General features: G+C 45.1%; 1 long non-coding RNA gene across 1 annotated transcript in view; it reads left to right on the top strand.

Moving 5' to 3' along the window:
- Nucleotides 1–11,728: 11,728 nt before the first annotated feature.
- The window catches only part of LOC149372386 (uncharacterized), a 44,601-nt gene continuing 28,934 nt past the window's right edge, over nt 11,729–27,395 (top strand). The window contains exon 1 of the long non-coding RNA XR_016292339.1: nt 11,729–11,808. This is a non-coding gene — a long non-coding RNA (uncharacterized LOC149372386). The remainder of the gene's footprint in view (nt 11,809–27,395) is intronic.

The raw sequence follows: 27,395 nt of genomic DNA, 5'->3' as shown, positions 1-27,395 counted from the left end.
CACTTCGAACAGGCAAGAGGACGTAAGCTGGCGGAGCTCATCTCCACCCTCAGCCTCACGTTGCTCACGGACCCGGCGTATCCCACTCGAGTGGGGAATTCGGTAACCCGCGACACGTGTCCAGACCTTTCTCTCGTTAAAAATGCTAGAGCGGCTGCATGGGAGAACTTGGGAGATTCTCTAGGCAGCGATCACCTCCTTCTCCGGATTACACTCGAGGCAAAGGCAGCGCGCAAAAAATGGGGTCAGGCCAAGCTGACCGATTGGCACAAATTCCGGAATCACACTATCCCTCCCGTACTATTTTCCGGCGGCTACGCGGAATGGGCTAACCACATATACAACATTCAGAAACAACACGTCACAACACTACAAACCACCGAAGAGATCCCCGCAGTGGACACCCACCTCCTGCATTTGTGGGAGGCGCGCCGGAGCTTAACTAAACGGTGGAAAAAGCAGAAAACTAATCGCAAATTACGCGACCGCATAGCCAAACTCACAGAGCAGGCTGCAGCGTATGCTGCCGAGCTCTCAGATTCAAATTGGATAGCACGCTGCGACGCCGCAGCTCATCAGATGAGCTCGAAGGGGACGTGGCGTCTCTTTCGCAGTCTAATCGACCCCTCCCAAACGAGAGGGGAGACGCAAAAGCAGCTCCGGCGGGCTCTGCAAGGGTATCAAGGTACGACGGCGCAACTTGCGGACACTCTGTGCGACAGATATCTCTGTCGTATGGAGGACCCGCCTGGGCAACAGTACATGTACTCTGGCAGGCCTAATGAAACACTCGATGCCCCTTTTGAGTTGCACGACCTTAAGGCGGCCTTAGCAAAAATGCGCCGGGGTACGGCTCCGGGACGGGACCACATAACAGTGAACCTGTTGGCGAACCTACCGGACTCAGCCTACCTTCATTTATTAGAATACATCAACCAGATCTGGGACGGGCGTCCACTCCCTCCAGAGTGGAAAACGTCACTTGTGACGTTTATCCCTAAAACAGGTAAGGCCGTGAATACGGACAACCTGAGGCCCATATCACTGACCTCATGTACGGGCAAGCTTATGGAGACGATGGTACGGGATCGCCTCTCTCCATACCTCGAGAGTAAGGGCTTCTTTGCACTCACCATGTTCGGGTTTCGCCCTCACATGTCTGCACAAGATGTCCTTCTCCAGCTGCACAGGGATGTAATACGACCCACAACTATGCAACACAATGACAAAGCCATCCTCGCCCTTGATCTGAAAGGGGCTTTCGACAATGTGAAACACGGAAGCATCCTGGCCAACTTGAGTTCTACCGATTGTGGGGCTAGGACCTACGCGTATGTAAGAGATTTCTTGTCAAATCGCCAGGCCTTTCTTCGGATTGAGGGCGAGGAATACGGCCCTTACATGATGGGAACACGGGGTACCCCTCAGGGAGCAGTGTTATCACCGTTCCTGTTCAACATTGCTATGATGCGCCTCCCAAGCCAATTGGCCCGGGTGGAAGGCATTCAACACGCGTTATATGCAGATGATATTACAATTTGGACCACTCAGGGGAGCCTTGGAGACATGGAGGACCGCCTTCAGCAGGCTGCTTCCATAGTCGATGCGTATGCTAATGACTGTGGGCTCCAATGTGCTCCAGCGAAATCAGAGCTTCTGCATGTCAGAGCGAACCCAAAGGATAGGACAGCAATACACATCTCTCTGTCAGGAGGTCCTATTAGAGAGGTGGAGGAGCTCCGTATCCTGGGCCTTTTCATTCACCAGAGACTCAGACCGGACTCCACTATTGCGAAACTCAAGAGAGTAGGCGAACAGGTAGGGCGCATGATCCGCCGCGTTTCCAACAAGCGGGGTGGTCTGCGGGGCAAGGACGCGCTTCGGCTCGTCTATGCCTTCGTGACTAGCCGGATCCTCTACGCCGTGCCATATCTCCGCACTACTAAGCAAGACGAGGCGCGAATAGACGCCATCATCCGCAAGGCAACTAAGCGAGCCCTGGATCTCCCGGTGGCTACCTCTAATGCCAAACTCAAGGCATTGGGGGTGCTAAACTCCTACCAGGAGCTGCGGGAGGCCCACCTCGTGAACCAATACACGCGGCTCACGCAGACGGCTCCTGGGCGCCGCCTGCTAAACCGCTTACACATCCAACACGACTGCACTCCAGAGGAGGCGGAGCGTATCCCAGTACTATGGCGCCATATGCTCTGGGTCTCCCCGCTCCCCCGTAACATGGACACCGACATGCATGAAAACAGACGACAAGCGCGGGCTCGGGTTCTTGAGAGACAACACGGCTCCCGACCCGGTGTATATTATGTAGACGTAGCAGGGCCATCGCCCACGGGATTTTACTCGGCCGCTGTCGTTCACCAGGAAATGCACGTTGATGGACTCTCCTTTCGAGCCCCGAATTCAATGCGGGCCGAGGAAGTAGCGATAGCGCTTGCTGCCGCCCACGCCAATTCGAGAATAATCATCACGGACTCCCGAAAAGCATGTGAACATTACTTGGCAGGGGAGATCTCCCCCTTAGCTGCTTGTATTCTACGACGGACTGCCACTGATCCAACACCCAAACGAATCATTTGGGCTCCTGGCCACCAGGGCTTACGAGGTAATGAGGCCGCTGACGCGGCTGCCCGAGCGCTTACTCACCGGGCTCCTCATCCCAGCTCTTCTGGCTCGGAGACTAACCAGCCGCTGCTGCGATTCAGGGAAATATTAACACATTATAGCGACAACCACCGCCTTTTCCCGGCCCCTGCAAAAGGGCTGAGTAAGACGGAGGAGCGAACTTTAAGGCGCCTGCAGACAGGTACTCTACTCTGTCCTGCAATAATAAAACATTACGATCCTAACACGGATGGGCGATGCCCACACTGTGGGGAGACCTGTGATATCTTCCACATGGTGTGGGCATGTACTCAAAATCCCCACCTCCCCCCTTCCCCTACCCCTTCCAGAGAGGCATGGGAGACTGCCCTCCTCAACTGCTCCTCGCTTGAGTCCCAAAGGGCTCTGGTGAAACGGGCGAGAGACGGGGCCTCGTCGTGCGGTGTCCCGGACTAGGGACGCCGACCATGTAGCGGGGCCACTCTGTGGCTCCCAAACTCTTTTTTACAATATAAAAGTTTTCACCACCACCAGTAAGCATGAAATGTTTACGGGCCTAATGTCATCTCGGTGGACACCCGAACCGCACCGTGCAGGAAGGGAGGAACGCCACCACCCGTTCAGCGCGATGCCTTGCCATTTGAACGCAAGGTTTTTTGAGGAAAGGAAATGGTGGAGTAATTCTCTGCCATCTCGGTGGACACCCGAACCGCACCGTAAAGGAAGGGAGGAACGCCACCACCCGTTCGGCGCGATGCCTTGCCCTTTGAACGCAGCGCTTCTCCCCCGGGCCCCTGTCCGCCTGCGCGGCTTTGCTTCGATGCGCGAAGCCCCTAAGAGATCACGTACGACAACCAAGTGTATCGTGGCATTTATGTGCTTTTTGCACGCGTTATTAGAAATCGGAAATTATAATTCCGTGCATTATCAAACGCACAGCGACTGTTATCTTGATAAACATTGAGAAGGCACTGGCAGTAGTTATTTTTTGTGACTCCTTTGGAGACCAACCGGCGCTTGCATGCCGGTCGCGTAGGAGGGCTTACAGAGTCTCGTTAATTCTCGTTAAGTCTCGTACGGTGCCCGGATGTTCTCGTTTCAGAGCCCGGATGACTGGAATTCAGTGCCCGGATGAGTGGATTTCAGTGCCCGGATAACTGGAATTCAGTGCCCGGATGACTGGAATTCAGTGCCCGGATGACGGGAATTCAGTGCCCGGATGAGTGGATTTCAATGCCCGGATGAGTGGATTTCAATGCCCGGATGAGTGGATTTAAATGCCCGGATGAGTGGATTTCAATGCCCGGATGAGTGGATCTCGGTCTCGGCGTGACGTCACCACACTGCCGACAACGGGGGCTAAAAGCATTTCATGCTTAAAAAACTTCTCATGTGCAAGGGTTTTTCGTGCATAGCCAGTTTGTCACACTGTGGTAGCCATGACTGAGCTGTCTTATCCTGGCCTCCTTTTACCTGGCCGGGTTTGCCAGCCGGCTTACCACAGAGTGGTCTTAAGCAGTAAAATTTCGTGAATAAGAGTCTAGACCACTGAGAAGCTTAACCGGCTTTCTTTTGATACAGACGCGCAAACGCGTGTTAAGACAGCTTAATCTTCTCTGTCTGATCAGTTTATGAAACTCTGGCAGTTGGGCCTCTCTCGGTTACGGCGTTTCTGTTTCTCTTCCTTATCTTTTCGGTATAATATTTTGCCATTGTTAGGAGGAATAGGTAAATTTATTGTATTCATGTCATTTCACCCTTGGATAGTCGTATAACACATTCCAAGCCCATAATGCACGGCTACCGTTCCCACTCATTCTGTTTAGCCAAAGCATTTAGCTACGATTCACAAAATAACACAAGAACGCACAGAAACAAAGCTAGAAAGCTTACGGAGGTGTGTATGACACGCTCATGCTCGGGATTGATTTATCTGGCATCGATTTATCGGCGCTTGTTAAGGCAAAAAAGAAGCCATTAACGAGAGACTGCAAAGCGGATCACTGTAGTTGCTCGCACCATAATAAGAACGAAACTAACGCCAGCAGCGACCTGCAGTCCTGGCCAATATGCCGTGAGTAGTGACGAGTACGAGCGCCATGTAAGTGCATCACCATGTAACGGTTCGCAAACGGTGCTCATTAGCAGATGCTGTGCCCAGATGAGAATAATTCTCGCTTTCGGGGCACAAGGATATTTAGGGATCGCACGGCATAAGTCCGGTGAAGTGCAAAGCGCGATGCCCGATAATGGGTGCATTATGAGCAACGTGATGGCCAAACGGAGCAGCGTGATAGCGGATGTCGACGGTGTCCTGTTTTCTGCGGTTTCTCATCGTATCCCAGGAAGAGCCAATGCAGCCACGCTGTCTGTGCATTACTATCGTCTGCGGCCCTTGCAGCCCTCGCTTCGCGAGCAGACGATCAGCGGGGGTTGTGTCCCGTAAGCAGAACAACCGAGCAGACGACGCTGCAACTGGCAAGGGCTCTGTGCGCATGCGCGTGCTGTCGTTCGTTTTTCCCGCTGCGGTCCTGCATGAGACCCTGAACGACAATCTGGTCGATGCTATCGTGGTAGTACCAAAAAACTAGAAAACTGCTTCATTGTTACTATTCTTGCTTTCTTCGTCGTTGCTTGCAACTGTGCTCACTGGGCTTGCCATTTCGACCAGAGCTCTTAGATCATACAAGTTGGGAAGGAAGAAAGGAACTAAAAACATTTATTGAAAGGGAAAAAGAAGGTGGTTGAAGCAAAGCAGGTGGAGCCTCCAGTCTAAGACCCCAGTGGGGAAACTGAGCTTCAAAAATTTACTGGTCCCAGAAGCAACTTTCCGAAAGCGGCCAATGAAAGCTGTTGTCCTCCTTTTGCCTTTTAAATTATCGCTCTGACTGTTATATGTAAAGATCAATGAATTTTTGTTTTGCTGATTTTCTTTCCAGGCGGTCGTGCATTTATCAACAATCTAGAAGTTTGCAACTTGAACGCAGTTCATGTTATTGACCACGAGTGGTGCAACAATCTGTAAACATTCGAATTCTTGGCCACCTCCGACTGCCGCATTTTGATGCATGGACGCTATGGCAGGTTTCGCCACTGGTAATATCAAAAATCTCGGATTTCAACAAACTACGTTCCAGCTCGTCGTAAGAAGTTCTATGCATATCCGCAATGTAAGAAGTGAAATTAGCCTTAAAAACAATTTAAAATCAGTTTAAAAGTCACGTATTGCAGCAGAGATAATTCAAGAACTCATAAATTATTGTTCGACCTCGACTAATAGCACTGCATGTTTTCCTTTCAAATAAACAAGCTGCCTGATAATACCGTCAGTCGCAACCCCGCGGCCACTAGTGGGAAAGATAAAAAAGGACACGTACTTAAGAAACAACATGCGAATATTTTTTTTTTTCCAGGAAAGGTCTTTGTTAGTAGCGGAAGAACTAAAGGCTGCTAAAGCCAGGCGGAAAATTAAGGAGGAGGAGGTCACTTGGGGCGAGCACTAAGGCCCAGTGAAGAAAAGAGCGCAAGGATATGTAAATAACCTTAATCCATGAGCGTTATGACAGATCCATCTAAGAATATTAAGCATATGTGACACTAACAACGCCCAACAGTTCAGCGTGGGCTGGAACAGTAAGAGGAAGCACGCAAAGATCAATATCTGGGGTACTAATCTGCAAAGGGCGTTAAGAATGAAGAGAGTTGTTTGAAACCGCGATGCTTGTTCCCAGCTGCACTGAAACGGCATTCACTAATTCAGTTGTAATCCGGCTGCTAATGCGCAGAGATTGCGCTGGTCGCATTCGAAACCAATGTACCACATTACAATATGCACCATCTAGCCCAACAAAAAGTTCTTCTGTACCACATTACAAGCGGCGAAAATGGTACCATGGGAGGGAGGGTAGATACCCGGGCTCAGAATAATTCCACAGGCATTACGACACTAATTATCACAGGCTAGCACGAAAGCTGGCGATGGAAGGCTATGCCGGTGCCGTAGGTTTCGCAAGTGTCAGTTTTTTGGAAACTTCCCGAAAAGCAGAATGAAGAAATAGCTGATTTTCTGGGTTCTAGATTGCCTGCATATTAACAATAACAAAAGATGCTCCGCTTGTAGGCTATTCAGGCGGCCAACCTGAGCAACAAATAGTAATGCTTGATCGCACAGAGCTGCAATGTGTGATGTTTTCTTAGCGCACATGACGTGAGATGTGTTATAATCTAATTTTCAAGCGTTACAGCCAGAGTTGATGCTGCGCCAATAGCCACCAAGTACTATTGTTCATACACCAACTTGCAGCTACACGCTTCAACGCATGATTTAAAAGTATACATGCTGAGTCAGGATTGAATGGCCAATAGGTTCTTACGAAACTGAGTGAAACTGACTGAAATCAGCGGCAGTACCTAGACATCTCGTATTTTTTCTGTATGCTTGCCGTAAACACTTTTATTAGTACATCAGTGTACAAACTTCCAATTTAAGCACGCCGGATTTTTGGAGCTCTTCTTAATTAGAAATTAACTTTCTGAAGGATGGAATGCCGACTTCAGAATCCACTTAAAAGATCAGTTATCAGTGGGGCAAGACGAATCGTCCTTAATATACTACGCTCGGAAATGCGCTTTCAGCTGGTCAATCAAGCTAACAATCCATTCACTTCTGCTCATTTTTTTTAATATATCTTCTCGCAAATGCGTATTTTATTCGTGCAGCCGAGGCCAAAGATAATCTTCATCAGGAATACAGACTAGCATGGTGAAACACAGCGAAACGGGTGAAGTAATGCATACAGCTGATAAAAAATAACTGCTTTCTTCAAGTGATACAGAAAAACCACCCCAAAATTAAACAGTGCTGTAAAAACATAGTAGAATTATGAGGGACCACGTAAAGAGAATATGTGAAACGCACGCAGGGGCAGTACTTGGAATAACTGTATTATCCAATGCGCAGTGCAGGAGTGGTACAAGAAGAGGGGCACACTTGACTTCAGAAGAGTAAAAAATGAAGCAAAAACTGGAAAACTTCTTTCTTCCCTAAAGCAGCAATTGTTTCTAACATGCATGGCTCACACTTCAAGGCTGTTTTACTTCCTTTTAGATAAAAACAAGAAGATATTTTTGCCGAGAGCAAGAATATACTTCTTGAAAGCCCTACAAAATATTTATTTCTGTGACAAAAAAGTGAGCAGGAGATATTTTAATGATCTCGTTTCAATTTCAGAGCCATCTTACAACATGCTGCGCGCGAAAAAACGACCGTTTGATTGATTTTTACTTGGTAATTATTCATTTAATCTCGTCTAGAAGCAAAGCCCATGGACTCTAGCAATTCCAGGATGAAGGAATATTCCGTCCGTCGATCGACCACTGCACTACGTCTCTGTCGAAACGAACAACCCTTCTAAGCCTTTGTGAATGCGACGGCCGACTGCAGCCCGTTAACTAATCGAGCTCTACGCTCAGGCAAATTAGCAAAGGAGTTCGAACTGGCCTCAACTAATGCCCTGGCTAATTTCGAAAATCACCCATGGAGAGACCAAAGACTCCAGCCAAACGCGGCATTTCTTAAGGGATAAACGTAATGAGACTTGAACTCCTGATTGACCCGTGAAGCTCTGTCTGCCAAGCCTCTGCCGTGTTCTAGTCGTAAAAGTCAAATGATCATTGCTCATCCGACGAGCCGCAGCATCTGCAAAGTTCATGACTCAAGCTGTTCCCGTAAGCACTCTCGTTGTCAACAACAGGATACTACGCATCGCAGTTAACGTCCTTCGTGAAAGTATTGTTCATTTCATGCCCAGAAAAAAAGTCTGCATATTTTAACTTTTCATTCTTCGTCACGGAGAGCATTTATAATGCCGCTGCCCAATACGCCAAGTGTGTAGGCACGCTGTTAATAAAAGGGTCTTGTGTAGGTGGTGGAAAGACCGTAATGAAAGCAGCTTTTTGAGTGTCTCGCCCACGCCATGCTAGCTTTTGTCTTCTTTTCTTTATTTACACTATGAACTTTGGAATCCTCTGACATATTAATGTCCATTAGCGGCCTTCTTAGCTTACTTACCAGCATTAGCCTGTGGTCTACGAAGGCTTCATTTAATCTGCTCCCTATGGGGAAATTAGCTGGTCCGATACCCTAATGAAGCTGGGCTAATTAGAGAATGACATTTCAAATCACAAAAGGGTTCGTGGATAAGGTTACATGTACATTTACCTTAACGCCTCTGCTCAGAGAACGCCTGTGCTCAGAGAGTAAAACTGGCATTTAATAAGTGCATGAAAGCAAAGCAGTAATTAAAAAGGGCAAGCCTGGGATTCACTAAAGCTGGCATGCCAATTTGTATAATTGTCTTCGATGTCTATATGGTGAAAACTGCAGTTATCACTGCCACTTCCTTGTATTATTATCACTAAGAAGTCAAGAATATTTAACCGGTTCTGAGTTGTAGGTGCGCAAAAATAAATGCTTCGAAAGCACTAGGGTGTCAAAGCTATAACCACACACGTCACACTTCAAAATGTGGGTTCATTCTACGCTTTCATTCCACATAATAAAGGAAGCGTAAAAAAACTGCAGTATAACGGGATCATGGCCCTTTCCACATCGACACTGAATACGACCGCACTGCTAGGAGAGGATTGTTTTCGTTGTGAAATGCAGGAAAGGCTAGCCTAAAAAGAAAAATATATACGCCGACGTTTAGAATATTACGCGCTTTCTGAATAATGTGAACGATGGTCCAGGATTTTCGGAGATCAATTTTATCAATTGTTAGGCGACTGCGGTATATTGAAAGGTAATGTTGTTTAAAGGTTAATCGTAATCTTACATTCTTTCGATTTACGAGGGGGTACCCAAAAGAAACCGGACTTATTTTTGTTTGAACTTATTTGTTCACATTTTAAGCACAGACCTTCAATCTCCTTCAAAGTATTCCCCACTTGCAATGATACTCTTGTCGAATCTTTCATTCCATTTTTCAAAACATTGTTTAAATTCATCTTTTGTGATGCTTGACAGTGCCTCCGTCGTTTTTTTCTTCACCTCAGCAACATCAGCGAAACGCTTTCCATTCACCTATTTTTTCATTCTAGGAAACAAAGAAAGTAGCACGGGGCAAGGTCGGGAGAGTATGTGGGTTGAGGAATAGGGGTCATGCCATTTTTGGTACAAAATTGTCGTAGAGACAGGGCTGTGTGATCAGGTGCATTGCCATGATGGAAAAACCAGTCAGCCGACCGCCACAAATCTGGCCGCTTCCACCGCACACTGTTGCCCAATCTTTTCAAAACATCCAAGTAGAAAGCCTGGCTAACTGTCTGACCCTGCGGAACAAATTCTCAATGGACGACTCCTCTAAAGTCGAAAAAACAGATCAGCATTGTTTTGAGGTTTGGTTTCACCTGACGAGCTTTCTAGAGGCGAGGTGAATTTGAAGTTTTCTATTGGCATAATTGTTGCTTTGATTCAGGAACACTTGAGTTGTCCCCATAGCATCGTCCTTGTACGTCTTTCTTAATATTTCAAGAGTTTCCATTCAACTTTTTCTGAGCGAAAATCAGAATTTCATCGGCGCACGCTGTTCACGAAAATCAGCCATTGCAAAAACGACATTCACACAAAACAGTCGTCACTCTAAAACTCTGCCTAAACTGGTCTGACCTCCTACAACGACGGCACTCGGCTTACTGACTCTGGAATGTTCGTTCTATGCGCTCCTAGTGGCAAAACGCGGTACCACAGAAGCTTTTCCGACCAAAAAATTTAGTCCGGTTTCCTTTGGGTACCCCCTCGTATAGTAATATCTTCCTCTTAAAGTTTGTCCAGCGCACGCATGAAGTAATTAAGGCTGCCATAGAAAACCAATGGAGAAATTTTTTTGTCGATAACAAAAATGTTAAAAGAAAAAAATTCTACCTTGCCTAGGGAGTATCCGCAGATATATTGATTGCTATAGAGGAATTTTACGATATATAAAAAAACTGCATTCACAAAAATCTTCCCGTTGAAAAATGCACATGTCCAGAAATTTCAGGGGTATGTCATCTCCACGTTAAAGTTTGTTCAAGAATAAGTACGCTACACTATGTTGCACAATTCTGAATTAAAACATTGTATTTATCTCTCATAGTTTGTTCATTTTCAGCAAAGTGTAGTTCATAATGGAGTAAAACGTAATCATGTTTGTTCTATGCCAAAGCGAACACTGCATATTTTCTCGACATGAGCTAGGTTTACATTTTTTTTAATCCACTGCCTCTCATTACGTGGTACATATTGTGCATAGATGTGGCTAGAAGAAAAAATAAAAAAAGAGTACGTGTGTGTGTTGTTCTGGTGGTTTTCATTCATCGTTAATTAACTGCTATGTGTATGTCGAACCTTACGCACTTCAGTGTGTTAACATTGCACTTCTAGTTGGTGTGATGTCTTACGGCTAGTCTCTGTGGAACGTAATTTTTCTTTTTCGTTGCACGCGCAGTGGTGGCTCAGTGGAGTCTTGGGCTACTGAGCCGTAGGACCCGGAGATTGAACCCGGCTCCTCCGATCACTAGCACAACGCTCGAACCATTGCGCCGCCGGACACATCGATGGGCACACAGCGCAAAAAGAGCCCATGTTCTGCGCTATGTCAGCGCACATTAAAGTATCCCAGGTGGTCAAGTTAACCCAGAGCCCTCCATAACGGAATACCTCATTACCCACGTATCCCTTTGGGATGTAAAAACCTATAATTTATGCCGTTCGTGAATGAAGCGGCTAAAGAAAAGACAGACACAAACGACAGTCACTTCAGCTGTAGCGTTACAGTACCCATCGTAAACTTTGATCAACATCCCCAACTTTTCGGCCTGCTTCAGCGTGTGTCTTGCTAGAGCTTTTTCGTGTATCTACTGCCTGATCACAACCTTTTACGTCCAAAAACATCTTCTATCATTTTTTTTCTGCAATATGACAGTATACGAATTCCATGTTTAACATATGCTTCCTCAATTAAATCATCGTACCCAGAGCCTGATCTGTTGCCAGTGAACTCCCCTTTCTTTGTACAAATTATCCTGTCTTATAAATTGTTTCTTTTTTATTTTCTTTTGTTTTCTTTTTAGCTCCCAACTTCAACTGATGGGACACCGGCGCGCCATATCAGCTGCGAAGTAAGATACCCTGGGATCTGTATTTGAGTAAGTTTCATCATCCCTGTGCATCACCAACGACTCACGCTAAGACTGAACTCAGGCCTGCATCAATTATTAACTAAATTACAGGTCGCTTACTTTCTGTTGCGAAACTCGTGTAGAAAGATATATCGTTCGACCCTCTCCCCTCCACACCTACCCACCAAAAGAAGAAAGAAAAAAATGCTGTCATGGGAATACTTGCAAAAAATAACGTGTTAAGAAGCGTATCCAAAAAACAAACATGAGCGGGGCGCTGGCCTTTACTACTTTATTTTTTAACTTTTCTTCGGTCACAACAATCTTCTTGTTTCGTGTGCCTCCCGTAATGAGTACGATCATGACCAAACAGAGCCCTTTGGTCATACCAGTTGCGAAACTACACTCCGAAACCTAAATAGTCGCGGTGGCCACTTTGAGTAAGTTAGTAGGTAACTATGTCATCTGTATGTGTCCAATAAAAGCAGTCGCCTCTGCTTGTTTTAGCTTTTAACTATATCCTTTTATATCTGTTACTCCATTTGTGGCACTGATTTTGTTGCAACCCAGTAAAGTGGATATTGCGCACCGCGAAGTTTAAATTCGTACAGAGTTGTTTTACTGCCCGAAGGTGTCGCGACAGTCAGCAAATCTCTTAGTTTTGGCCTAATCACACCATGGAATTTAAATTTGCGTAGTTTGAGCGAGGGCTAATATCCGCAGCCGCGTACAAAATTCTGAGCACTATGCCAAAAGAGAGGGAGATAATTGACCTGGTTTGGGTCGCCGACAGAGTTCAACTGCCAGTCATCTACAATAGCTGCAGAAGACAGACACCCGTCAAACAGCTGACAATAAAGTTTTCATTCATTCATTCATTCATTACTGATTTGATCAAAGACATCTGTTCTAACGTACCCTGCGGACTCTAAACTTAACGCAAGCAAAACTAGTCTAAGTAGCAAAACTAGCCTGCGAAATCAAGCGGAATGAAATGAGAGGGCCAAATCCTTTTGAACCAATAAGACAGGAATATGCGGCACCTATTTCTTCATTTCATTTCGCCTCATTTTATTTTCATTTTCGTTTCATTTATCCCTAAGCTAGTGCGGCGCCCAGACATAACATCAAATAAAATTTTCAATTGTTGGACACAGATGTCTACTGTCACGTCACAAATTTTTACCCCCAGCAACTGGCGTATCATGTACTATACAGATGATGAAAATTTGATCAGTATTGCTCACAGATATTTAAAACGCATTATACTGTAGCACGAAAAGACTTTTCCAAAGTATTTATCAAAGCAAGGTCAACGGGACAGGCGCCAAACACGCAAAATAATCTTTTTTTTATTTTTGCCCCAAGAGCTAACCGTAATGACAAAACAGCTTCAAATTCCTGCAGCCGTCCTGCTGCAAAGGCTTGTTGGAGAACATTATCGAAATTTGGCATTATTTATTGTAAGTGTTTGCGTACTTCTGCTCAGTTTTGTCGTTCTTGAAGTAACAGAAATCATCGTTAATTGCTAATTAAATTGCGCATAAATAAATTTGATCCAAAATGATCTACCAGCTTATTTTACCTTTCTCGTGTCTAGATATCACTACTGGCCAATTCCAATTTTCACGATTTTTCTCCAGTGTTTTCGTTGCTTGGGTATTAACGGCTTATATAGCTCCAGTAAAATTTGTTTTCGCGGGCTCCTGTTTTAATTGATACCCTGAAATACTAGAGCCTCTTACCACCAGCTGGCCTCCAACAGCTTACTTTTCAGCCTCAAGCATTTATTGATCAACTCCATCTCAAGAAGAACGATAAACACTTTACTGACGAGCGCACCAGCTAACTGCGCATGTATTCCACACATAGACATTCTTAGTTTCAACATCTCAAAATACTAACGTCAAAGTAAAGAAATAGTCAAAATTTGTAGAAAATACGAAAAGCAGTTTTGAAATTCCATAGGCATCCTTTTTTTTTTTTTTAACTCAGCAACTTCCAAAATAAGAGCCAATCTTCCGAACCAGTATCCTCGATAACTCGCAGCCAGCAATAAGGCTGCAGCAACCTTCGTCTTTCTCTGAGAACTTCGGGTCGAGTGACAGATTACGGATCTTCCTTTGACTCGTTAGACTTTATGAATACAAAATACTCGACCGCACATTTTAAAAGTACGGGTCTCATTTGCTCTATTGAAATCTCTTTCGCCGTCAACCTTACCTGTCATGCTAGAGCCCTAGAATGCCGTACAAAACTTCTCAAATCCTGTAGTTCTTAAAAGCAGCTTGAACATGTTAAAGTCCGCCGACCTTGCCATCATGGTTCTGTTCGTCTCAGCTTTAATTTTCAAGTAAAAGTTGTTCGTAGTTAAAGGAAACACTCGCTGAGTCAATTTAAAAATATAACTGTTCTGCATTTGCATACCAACAAGAACAATATCTCCAGATAATAAACGCCCACTTTTTGCAAAAGAAGGGTAAAACTACTGGTGTATGTTTTTACATGTTCATTATAAAGAAAATCAGAAATTATAAATGTCAAGGCGGAACCCCAAACCATGGCAGGCGTGCGCAATGCAGTGCTGCACAATACAGCGACTGCATTTTTTTTTTCGAAGATCTGTTCTAGACGACATTTCTCATCTAAAAATTGGTACATTTTGGATTGCATCTTGACCCCCTCACTATCTCTATTCTTTCCCTACGTCCTTCGCTTTCTTACAGTGTAGTTACTTTCCTAATTCAAACTTCGTTATAGTTTCGAGAACTAATTAAAAAATTGCAGTGCACCGCAGGATAAAAGCTACAAACTCTCACAAGCAAGTACTGAAATAAAACTACGACAAAGTGAAATGAAACGGGGAAATAGGTGCCGCATAATCCTGCGAAAGAAAGAGACTGGTAGCTTAATTTTATGGTGTTACGGGGAAAAAAAGATTACGTTTTGTGGAGCAGCCGAAGTGATGTCTCAAGAAAAAACAAAGAGGCTGTGCTTCGTACAACTCTATAAACTATCAAAACTTATTCCGTAGAGGGACTAAAGAACTCTGCTCTTCAAAGACACCCAATTCCCTTGAGGCCAAGAATATGCAATAATAACGCACCTTAGGTCATGCCCAGAGGCTTCTTTCGCAAGCCAGTGTTAAGAAATGATTGCATAGTCAGGCGTAGCGGTTCCAGGGAAAGGTTTTGTTCAGTACGCCTAACCTGACTGAAAGTAAGGAACAAATTTTGGCCATACCAGTGCCTCGTTTAATTTGGGCATAGTCGCTTGGTTTCAAAGTCTTAGTTTCTTATTTTTAAATGCAGCATCGTGGATCGGTCTCGTAGACGCCGGGCGGATCTTATTTTTTCTATCTTTATTTCCCGATTATTACCTTAAATTTGCAGCTGGTTTTTACAGCAGTGCTACAGTTGTCCGAGCTTCCAGCTTTTCAACATGAGCAAGGGTGACTTGTCGCAGGTTTCGTTAAAATGTCGCGCGTCATTTGCCCTGCCATGAAAATCAATGTGAAGGTCACACACGTGCTCACAAAACAAGCATTGTGTTACCTTAGTACGGCGCAAATGTACGTCAACCGCGAGAACATGGTGATACGCCCACAGATGTGCGCAGAGCAAATAATATAAAGGACACATAAGCGCAGGGTTCTGATTCTTTGAAGTTTAGCGCTCTAAACACTCCTTGCAGACGACCCGCGAATAATGCGATTATTCCCGTGAACAAACTTTTAAAGCGAAAGCTTTGCTAGTCTAGCGGCGCCGATTTCGCTTCGTCTGCACGAATGACCTTGAACAGGAGAAGCGGAGCTGCGTAAGTAACCACGTGACGCACAATGTGACTTGCATGAGCTGCCTATACAGCCTCTCGCTATGGACGAAGCGCCCCGCTGCGGTGGCTCAGTGGTTACGGCGCTCGGCTGCTGACCCGAAAGACGCGGGTTCGATCCCGGCCGCGGCGACCGAATTTCGATGGAGGCGAAATTCTAGACGCCCGTGTACTGTGCGATGTCAGTGCACGTTAAAGAACCCCAGGTGGTCGAAATTTCCGGAGCCCTTCACTACGGCGTCCCTCATAGCCCCAGTTGCTTCGGGACGTTAAACCCCAATAAAACCAAAAACCAAAAAAGCTATGGACGAAGCAAGTCAGCCAGAGCCGACGTCTGCGAGAGCGGGTACTCGCATACGTCGGGCCGAGTCTGATCATCCTTTCGACATTGCCAACCATGCGAGGGACTTAGGAATCGATACGGAGCGCAAACGCGCTAAACGGGCAGCCGAAACCGATGAAGAGCGGGAGCTTCGAAAGCAAAGACGCATAACTTGTTTGCGATGATGCCACAAAGTCACGTGACCTTGGATGACGTGGAATGGTCAGGTGACCGGCCCCTTTTTCGATCATGGTGGGTTGCGCGAGGCCTAGCACAATGTTGTGCCCCAGGTTGGCCATAAGGTGCCCACCTAGGGTTTATATTGTGGCCACCTGGCCACCCCACTCCGACCGGTTTTTCGCTCACAACGCCGACGACAACGCCGACGACACCGAATTTTCTGAAAAACGGGAGCCTTAACGCTATCGCATTCGAAGCGATGGCCGTGTCTAATTCAAACGCAGTGGAAAAGTCCGATGCCCTTCAGAAGCACTGTCTACCGGCCACCTCCACCCACTGACACCCTCGATTCATATATCCCCACCCAACCTTCGGAAGAGCAACCCGCCATCTAACCGACAACCTCCGCTCTCATTCACCTTCCAGAACAATTCTGTCGCGTGTGGGAAGCTTCGGCTTAGTGCAAAACCTTTCGTTCGAGCAAACGCCTCCAATTGTTCGTTTAGGGTAATTCCAACTGCTCTCTCAGAATTCTCTCATCAGATACACGTGTAATCGTCCAGTGGTTTTTTAGCGATACTTTCGCGTCCTTGTTGTGAGAGAATAGGGCCTCTGAGCAGTCGCTGCAGGTAATTCCTAGTTTATTAACGTATCGTCCCTCGATGGTCCCCTTCGATAAGCAGGCAATTCTGACATGACAACACGCGGCTCCACTGAATCATTTGCCACTGAACCTGTTTTTATATTGAGCTCTCAAACTCTCCGCACACTGTCTATCGGCTTATTGCTTACTCGTATCGTCTACTGATATTCAGTCGTACCCTATGCTTGTCACCTTCTGCCATACTTTTTTTATTCCCTTAATAATTCGATTCATTGCAGTACCCCAGTATGGTAGCTCGAGGTGACATACACTATAGGCATAGCTGCTCTATTCTTGATGATTTTCAAAGTTTTCGTACTTCTAAATGAGTGCTGCATATCGCAATATGCTTTTTTTTTTGTTGTCAGCGTATGGTTGGTTCCTTTTTCTGCGCTGGTTCCCAGTTTTCTAGCTCTTTTGTTTGCAATATGCATGTATTTCTGTAGAGCTTCGTACATTGTATCATCAGCTTGATGTAATTAATACTAAAATTGTTTTTATATTTTCCTCCCCAATCGTGCCGTACAGAGTGTGCAGGTATTGTATAAATAAAAATAAACAAACATCAATACCATAAATGTCCCCTACTTCAAACTCCACTACTTACGTACTGTGGATCGATAAGAAAATAGGCCTTCAAGTAAGGCTCGACACAAACTTCAAAAAATTTCCAGCAAAATGATGCACAAAATTCTGCCTTCCTTGAAGATTTCTAAGCTGAAACATTAATGCCAAATTACGAATTTTAATGCAAATATTTGCTCCACGAAGCGTACCCTTCATACAAAAAAAGTTAAAAAAATTGTGGCGAGTGCAGCGATGACAAAACATAGTAAGGCCAAAACTTAATCCGTATAGCGGAAGCAACGTAAAGGAAAGACAAATCCATGCAGCATGCGAAAGCACCGTGACAAGCGTGCTCTCTGTGTTGTCACTGAGCACAAAGCGTGCCAGAACAAATATTTACCGAAGACTCGAGAGCTTTTGTGGAGAGCTAGCATGTCCGCGTAATACGAACAGGTGTCTGGCGACGAGCATAAATTTTCTCTGAAGCAAGGAGAGACGTCATCTGCATGCTTAGCGCAATATCCTGGCGAGTTGTTTGCTCTGATAAGCTTATATTCTGTCTTAGGCTTGTTCATTTATGCTGCTTGCATACACCAGCGATAATGGATCACTCCATTTATAGTGGCAGCTACTGCTTCAGCTGAGCCACCGGTCTCCGTGGCAGTCATATAAGTATGAAACTTGAAAATTCAATAGAAATTTTCTGCACACACTCCATAAAAAGTTATAGTCTCTTCCACCCCAAATAAGAACCGATTATGGACGACAGCATAATGAATATCACAAACCTAGTGTTTTCAGCAAATACACGAATTAATCAGCCTCGGTGCCTTTACCTCGAAAACAAATACACCTTAAAGCTCTGTTGGTACAAGACAGTATTGGATGCATTTCAGTTTCTCAAGCTGATATCCTTAATTTGTATGCCTATGTATGTGCATTTTGTAAGACATGTTTTCATTCTTGTAGCTATTGTGCAGTAATATTATATGTGTACTAAGCTTGTAAAGACAACGTTCAGAATTACGTTAATATTTTACAACGGTGCACCGCTTTACTGATATATTGCTGTGCTGTTTAATTTGTTTTCAGCGCTGTGTACCATTTTCTCGAAATTAATTTGCCGGGAACTGTTAATGTGAATATTTCATACGCAAGTTTGTGTTAAATCATGGTTGTTCCAAAGTGTGTAAGAGGCAAAAGCCAGCATTCGGATTTTTGCTGCTGCTCTTATTTCTGTCTCAGAGAAAAAAAAAAGAAATGAAATAAAATTTGACAAATTAAGGTTTCTGGCATTTTATTGCACCGGATTTGTGTTTACTAACGTTGTGGGTGCCTAAAATAAAACAAACTGTTCTTGCGCCGGCGCCGTGAGCGGAGTTTCCTGGTCATATTTTGTGAGTCTGGGACTTTCCGTTCAAGACTACAAGGCGGTGTGTATCGAAAACTGCTGTGTAACTGTTGATACATACTTGTCGCCGAACGTTTCTCATGCGGTCTTTTTTCATGACCACAAGATGGTGTAAGAACACACCCATATAGTGTACCACATGTAGATCTTATGCGAGAAGGACTGCTAACTGTCGATTATTTCACTCATTCCTGTAGGGCGGCAACTAACGTCGCCAACATTTCCGAATTCACTAAAAAAATTTCTTGACTTGTTCAGTCATTCCACTACATACTCAGCAGACGATTAAACCTTATCTTCAAAAACAAAACGCAAACCCCACTCATTTCAGCAGCTCATTCTAAGCTTCTACGCTCTCGTCTTTACTGCGCATTAGCAAAGTTAAGCACATTAGCACGATGGCTTACTTAACAGCGTAAAGGTCGATGGACAACCCGCGTTGCGGAATACAGTGCACAGTTTTTCAGCTTCATCATCATCGTGACCATCAGTCCAATCCTTTCTACAGCAAAAGCCCTCTCCAAACATCGCTTATTACGCCCATTCAACATATCCGTGAATATCTTGACACTTCATTTCATTAGATACTCCGGTTACCCAGACGACGCTTTTCTTCTGTTAGTGTCGACTCTGTTATTCTAACACCTCTCGCTTCTTCCATGCATCATAGTCCAGGCCATCTTAATGCCAGATGAATATATCATTCAATGTTAGGAAATATGATTATAGGAATGCATAAACAGAAGTGCTCCAGCGGGTAAGTCATGTTGATTTTAAGCTTTTCCTTTAACTTCGTTAGGCGTCTTTGTAGCCCAAGCTAGCTTCCACACCAGTCGCGAAGACATGAAAACTAGTTCTCCGCCATTGCTCAGTGCTTGCGTTTCGAAGCCACAAGACGCTGCCAGGTACACAACTGCAGTGTCTCGGCTTGTTTATTCTGGAATTCCGTAGGCTTTCACCACCGCCATAGCAACCGCCACACCGTAAACATCACCTAATGGCAGACCGCAGTACTAACAAAGCGCGAGCAACCCTTGCTCAGAGAAGGCGACGCAGCAGTGACGACGCGAATCAAAGGCCCAGTATTTAGTTCAGACATCTTGTTTTAGTGAAGTTAGTCCCACGCCCCCCCCCCCCCCCCCCTCTCCCCCGAAAAAAAAAAAACGTTCAAGATACGCCCAGATATAACCACCAACAGTTTGTTCTTCGTGGCCGCAAAATATTTGCGCACGACGCGACCTTTTGACTTACAATCGCGGCATCTCGCCTTGCGCTGAAATTCGCGGTGCACCTTATGTAAATTGGTAAGCTCCACTTCTGAAATTGTTGTTTAAGAGTGACGAGCTTGCCTCACTTTCGGGGAAAATGTAATCGTGCTGCGCCTCCAAAGCGGAAATTAATCTTTACAAATTAGTCCGTTGAGTTCTGCAGCGATCGTCGATTATTGCTTGAGTAACCACTCTCTCGAATATGCAGTTATTAAAGCGGAGGAAATCCGGATTGCAAAGGGCTTGAAAGGACGGTGGAGCTTTTCGAACATTTAATGAAAACAGAATATCACGATTGCATTGAAAATTAGAGGGGTGCTATGTAAGGTAAGAGTCAGTAAATACCCACAAGGAAAGAGCAGCTGTTTTCCACACAGGTATATAGCAAGAAACACACTAGAATTTGGATCATGCTTGAAAAGGCCAATGACTGGCAAGCTCAGTCTGCATAGCACCTTCACTATGTGTTTTAGAAAGCAGTTAATAGTACCTTATACAAATGCAGCATGCAGTTAGCCTAGCTTGAATCATATGGCGAATATGTGCGGACCATGGAATGACGCCTAGGAAGGTGTTTAAAATTATTATTATTGATCTGTTTGCCTCTAAAGATTTTAATATCGCGTCCATCACAATATTCAGTCTAAAATCAAATACAAACCACCATGGCTTTTTTGCTTTTTCACTTGGGCTAGTAGGTATGTCCACTCGACTATGTATGAGCAGTGAACTCATTGTCTATTCCCAGGTGCGTTTAGGATCATGGCAGTGTATTTTGCATTAGGAACAAGACCCAAGACCAATTGAAGAATAAAGGGAGCAGACGCCGTTGGACGTGTTTGCATAACTCATAATAATCCTCGCCCCGTTTGGAAAGCGGTGACACGAGGAACCCGTATAAAAAAATGTTTGCTTCGAAAAATGGATTTGGGTAGCATGAGCAGCTTAGGAGGGCATAGACAAGCAGGCACCACACATATGGTCTTCATCCGCTTCAAGAGCTACTTAGAGTGGTGCGCTGCGTCGGCTCTGACGAAAGAAGCGGCGCGACACAAGGCTTTAGAGCTCATAGGATAAGCAATCGCCTCGTGTTCCGAACTAAGTCGTCTGTAGGGGAGTCCTTGGCTTTAAGCTGAAGACGACTTACAGTAAGCATTATTCATAACACATGCTATACCCAGTCTTACGACGGCACATAATAAACAAGTCTTGAGACTCCTATTTTGTTCGAGGCGCTGCAGTAAAGTGCTTTGTAAAAAAAATAAAAAATGAATGAAGAGACTAGTTCTTCTCAAGGCTTTTCCTCAGTCGCTTTCTGAGCATCTTCACTCAACTCTAAAAAGAACAAAGGTAAAAATGGAATTTATATTGAAAGAAAGAGTTAGAGAAGAAAAAATTAGAGCTCAACCAAATGATGCCCGTATCTACGTAAGTAAAGTACCCAAACGCGAACTTTATTATTAGTCTCTCTGCACGTCCGTAGTCGATCTAAACATGAATGCAAATAATGGCAAGCTCAGGTCATTTTCAGTATTTAAAAAATTCACATTGGCACCTAATTACCCTGCGTGTTTTCAGTGGGATAGCATGAGAAGCCGTTGATGTCGCAGCCGGGAGTACAGTCATTTCCCTCACCCAATCGAAATTTGCCGCTGTAATGACGTCACTCCCTGCAGCAAATGGGAATTATTTTGCCTGGTGAGGTCATTACCCTCCAGCCAATGGGAATTATCCTGTCTGGGGATGGGAATTCCTCCAGCCAGTGGGCGAATTTTTGACCAACAACTGATTTTTTTCCCAATGAGATTTTTAATGCCATTAAGGACCATAATATGGCCTTACTTTTTTGTAGCTAATGAAATCTTACAACGCACCTCCAGCTCTTCCAGTCCTGTGGATACTTTGAAACAGAACCACATCTATAGGTACAAGGGGGAATTGCTTTTGCAGTGAGTTAAGTGAGGAATCCCCATTTTAAAGCTCCGAATTGTACACTGCGTTTTTTCTTTATATGCATGGTTAATCGCTATAGAAAAATAAATCTTCAGATGTTATTTACACGTTCAGTAGATTTTATGTCTTCATGCAAAGCAGACAGGCAGTAATTGCGCCTTTTTAGTACCCCGTCTACGACGGCAGTCTGAAACGTCGACGTAGTTTGATGATATTCTAGTGCGCCGAATAAGAAAGGATGGAAAAACCGTATCCAAATTTATATGCTCTAAAACTAGAGTTATTAGAAACAAGGAGGTGAACACAGCGCGTTAAGTTGTTATTAGAATACTTCTTGGAAGCAAACATGAATGATGACACTTATATACACCCTCCTTTTCGGCACTAAATCCGGCTGGACCATAAGGCTCCAATTCTTCCGCATGTTGCACGCACTGACATCATTCATTCTTTTTTTTTTTTTCATAGATGTAACTGATAAGTTTAAAAGGCATCTTGGAAGTACTATGGCAGGAACAGAAACCTCCCTGCCCGGGACGCAAGCGGGAAGTTCATAGTAATTAATTAAAATTAAATAAATAAACACTTTAACTCTTGCAAAATTATACTGGCAGCATTTTGAATTCTTGTTCAACAAAAGTCCAATTACTGCATAATCTTGTGTAAGGGCCACAGCCATGTGTAGGCCGCCCCCCTGTTTTGGACTAGACAACTGAAGGAAAAAGGTGGGTATATGTGTATTTTTAATTCGTGTATGGAGTGCAACTTTAAAATTCACAGCAATTTTTATTTTAAGTGCGGCCCTTATACGGCTTCATACGGTATTGACTGGTCTTCTTGGCTGCGTCTTCAGATTCAGTCTTCCTAAAGAATACCTGAATCAGGAACCGCATTTACAACTGGACGACCTCATCTTTATTTTTCGATGACGCCCCTAACGATACAACTGTCGACGCTTGCAATTTAAAAGGCCTTTCAATCTCCTAGAGCGCTTTTGGGTGCGAACTGATGAGCATGACACTGACGTTTTATTTTAACTCTTATACTCTCACAGGAAGCAATGGAACTTAATATTTCCGTTGGCTTCTTACCGGTATCAACTGAGGTCATATTCACGTGTGGCTCACCAGCAGATCCGCTCTGATTGTGGCAGCACCCCTGCCTGATGGGATTAAAACGCAGCTTCATTTCTAACTATTCTAAATGTCGCGCTCGTATTAGTACAGGGTCAGTCACACTTATAGGAAACACGGCTCCGCGTGGCTGCGCACATGCGGAGCACCACTGCGACCAAGCCGGTAGCAAACCCGTGCAAAGGGGCGGATGACTCAAAGCACCACGTCGAGGTCCCTCACTGATTCGTAGTTTAGTTTAGTTTATGGGGTTTAACGTCCCGAAATGACTTAGGCTATGAGAGACGCCGTAGTGGAGGGCTCCGGAAATTTCGACCACCTGGGGTTCTTTAACGTGCAGTGACATCGCACAGCACACGGGCCTCTAGAATTTCTCCTCCATCGAAATTCCAGCCGCCGCGGCCGGGATCGAACCCGCGTCTTTCGGGACAGCAGCCCAGCACCATAACCGCTGAGCCACCGCGGCGGCCCTCACTGATTCATGAACGGGTTGGATGCAATGGCACTCCGCACGCTCGTGGCCACGCGGAGCCGTGTTCCCTCTAAGCGTGATTGACCCTGTACATGACAGCACAGTTTTTGTTTTGCTTTTTAGCCTTTGATGAGCAACTTGTAGCGGAGATACAATACCTGCACCATCAGGCAATCGAACAAGATCACAAAATCATCTTCCAATGGGTACCAGCCATAGCGGCATTGTTGGTAAGGCCTTAGCTGACGATGCTGCTCGATCGGCTCACGATACAACCAACACTGTCCGCATACCACTAACAAGAGCTGGACACCCCGCTCGCACCACTTCAACCTTTTGCTTCAACATCATATACCATTCGGCCTCCCCCGCGGTGATACTACACTGTTGTGCCGCCTGTGGCTGGGAGTGGTGTTCACAAACGCTTATTCCAATCTCATCGCCATGGCAGACTCTCCAGCGTGTGACCATTGCGGTTGTGATGAAACGGTCGGACACCTTCTCTGTGACTGTCCTCGTTTTGAGCGAGAGCGCGGTTTCCTAATTGCTACTCTGTACCGCTTGGACTCGCGTCCTCTAACAGAGTCCAACGTTCTGGGGCCTTGGACACAACCTTCCTCACAAAGGAAAGAGGTGAAAGCGCTCCTGAGATTCGGGGTTGTATTCCCATCTATAATCTTTAAGTTTTCAGTGCGCGCCCTCTGTCCCCGTGACATACTGGTCGCTGGACACTTAGAAAACTCATTTCATTGCTGCTCTTTTTCCTTTTTTCCCCTTTGTTCCCCTCCCCAAGTGTAGGGTAGCCAACTGGGCATCACCTGGTTAACCTCCCTGCCTTTCCGTCCGTTTCTCTCTCTCTCTATATATATATATAGCATTTGAGCTCGGTGTCTCGAAGACATGCGGGCTAATAGCGGAATCGTACCGTACAGTGTTTTCGGAGAGTGAACTCTGCAAAGTCCTTCATCATTATGCACACAAACCCGGTTCGTGTTCAAAGGAAGCGTTGGCAATGATTTTCGGCAGCCATCCTGACCATGAGGGACCCTGGTCGATAAAAGTTCATGAATCTCCAAATCATCATCATGATTTATGCAATGCATCTTGTCATTGTCGAACGGGTTCATGTGTTCAGCTGTTTGCGCCGAACTCTCGGAAAATCTAATTTTTGAGGGCGCTCGATAATTCAATAAAAGCGCCGGTGCCGCCGACCTCTCTTATTACTGGGGCAGCCGTCGGCACCGCCAAGAACCCGAGAAAGAAGAAAAGCAGAACTGCGGAATGCATCGTGCCGCATTCCACAGAGCCGTGTTATAAAACGCTGTGGTTCAGAAAGAGGCCGTCTTGTTGTCGCAGTGTTGTTATTTTGCTCGATGTGTTCAAGCTTGTCGTACCCTGTTTCGATCTGTTGGGCTGGAATTTATGTTGTGTTCAGTAAAAGAACTTTACACGCACTATTTTTTTCTCTGGGTCGCGCTTGTTTCGGTCACGATCGAAGGGCTATCACGGGCGGCTTGCGCCGAAGCCCTCCAAATAAAGTCGGCTTATATATTCAAGTAACTCCCGTTTCTTTTTTGTGCATTTATTTGCTCCCTAAACCGGTTTATTCTCGAGAACGGTGAGATTTTTATCCAGAGAAGCTAGGTCGACCAGGATCCGGATATTGTCTCGTTTTCTCGTCAGGAAAAAAAAAGTAGAGATGTGAAATACTTTGCAAGCCACCGGGTGCGCGAATAAGCCGAGGTTTCGTCTTACATGCTAGCAGTTTTTTCTTACCTGCAGGGCATAAACATCGAGGCACAGAAGATTCCGCGGGTGCAAGCGCAACTGAAGCCTGAAAGCTGTAGTAAGCATCCTTTTTCCGAAGAAGGTACTAACCCGCTACATTCATCTTTCACAGTCTATTCACTTGGTGCTCTACATTCGCCTTCCGTCTTCGGCTCTTTAGTGTATTGTAGTGTAGAGCCGGTCTCGTCAATCCCAGGGAGGCTGTTCAATCACCGTTGTAAGTGGTTGATGTGCTTATTTCTTTTTAGTGCAGTTTCACAAAGCCTAAGCGAAGACAATAAAACGAGCAAAAAATGACTGTATGGGCATTGGATTCACGAATGCCTTGGCAGCCTTGCTCAAAAATTTTATCCTCTTCGCTGATGTCAAATGCGCATAAAAAAGGCTTTTTTTATGTTGGAAAAGATCGAAAAGTGCTGAAAATTCTACAGGACGTATCGAGGCATTGAATTCTGTATTCTCACAAACGTGATTTTGCCACCCCTCTGAACTTTGCCCATTCTCATCGCCATGCAGCTGCGGATGTTTCATTTTGTGGTCCTAACACTGGTTCTTCAAGACATCGCATAAGTCATTCAGCTATGCGTTCCACTAGCATGTGTTCGGGGCTTGCATTATTGCATAAAGGAACTCGGTGACAATAGCGCGTCAAAAGTATGAATAAGTCATGTTTACTCGATGAACGCTGAAACCTGAGGCACGTGTCAGTCGTCTTCACACAAGTGGTAAATGCATTTTGTTGGAAGGGCGATTGCGCTTTACTGGAGGAAGTTGCACGATCTGCATAATTTATTCAAGGAACCTCGCGACGAATACGGACCGATAGAATGCATCCACTGAACATGCTAGATGAACTCTGCTTTTCTCGCGCTGAAATTTACGCCTTTCGGAGATCCTTTCTGTATTACTTTTTTGTAAGTCATTGCTTACCTATATTCATGAAGGTTTTTAGCCTTAATTTTCTGCTTTTTAGGCACATCGAGCGCAGGTTAGGCAGCGCTAAGAATGTTAACCTCCAGATAACACTCGTGACAACCCTCTCGGAATATAATCAAATTGAGAAAGAAAACATCGAATCCGTTCACAGGGCTCGAATTCGATTGACATCCCTAATTCCAATTGAGCTGTAGTCTGCTCTTAAAGGACCACTGAAATGATTCCAGAATTCCACGAGTTTAAAGGGCTCGAATGTATGAAACATGCAAATAACGCGTGCGATGTCTTTTCGTGATAGAATTCGAAAAAAATGACGTAATCGCCTGATTAAAGCCGCGTTGGCTTTCGAGCTTCTCTGCAGGGCACAGCGACTGTAAGAGGTCGCAATGATGACGTTTCTTCAAGGTTTCTTCAATGAAGAAATCCAACGCCACCGACGTTCAAGTTCACTAATAAATGTTCGACGGCACCACATGACGCACAGAAGTATGTGGGTGAAGGGCCACATGCTTCTGGGCAAAAATGCGATAAATAACTGCTGGTTCTCTCTAAAATCTATGATTACTGTGTAATTAAAGTTAGCAAATTAGCTTAATCTGTTAACTTATACGAGCAATAAAACTGAAAACACATATTTAAACATATGCAATGAACTGGTAGCAAAATTGAAAATCGTCTGCTCCATCATCTGCCAATGTGAGAGTACGCCTGCTGAAATTTTAGACTGCCAGTAGAGGGCTGGGGAGGGGGGGGGGGGGGGGGGTTGCAGCGAGTGATAGCACAGCAGCCCTCTCTAACCACTGGCAGTTGACAACTCAACGTATTGTTTGAATATGTCAGCAAATAAAACAAAATGATTCGATACTCCTATGCGAGGGTAAACGAAAATTATTTACATTTTTACCGTCCGCATTGCACGTAATGGCTGTTGGCTTCTGTCATATTTATAACGAGCCCCTCAATCCCCTTCCCTTGTTTGCTTAATTGCTTAGCGAGGGACTCGGTTCTGGCAGCCTTGACGCCATAGGAAGCATAAGAGGGTTCTCACGCAGCTTCCATCCTCTTCGTTCGATGACGTTCTACGTCACACCTGCGGTAACTCAGGACGTT

This window comes from Amblyomma mixtum, chromosome 1 (genome assembly GCF_055824585.1).
Source record: "Amblyomma mixtum isolate Tamu chromosome 1, ASM5582458v1, whole genome shotgun sequence".
Taxonomy (NCBI): Eukaryota; Metazoa; Arthropoda; class Arachnida; order Ixodida; family Ixodidae; genus Amblyomma; species Amblyomma mixtum.
Note: the sequence above shows the minus strand (reverse complement) of the source record. Positions and strands in the feature narration are given on the sequence as shown.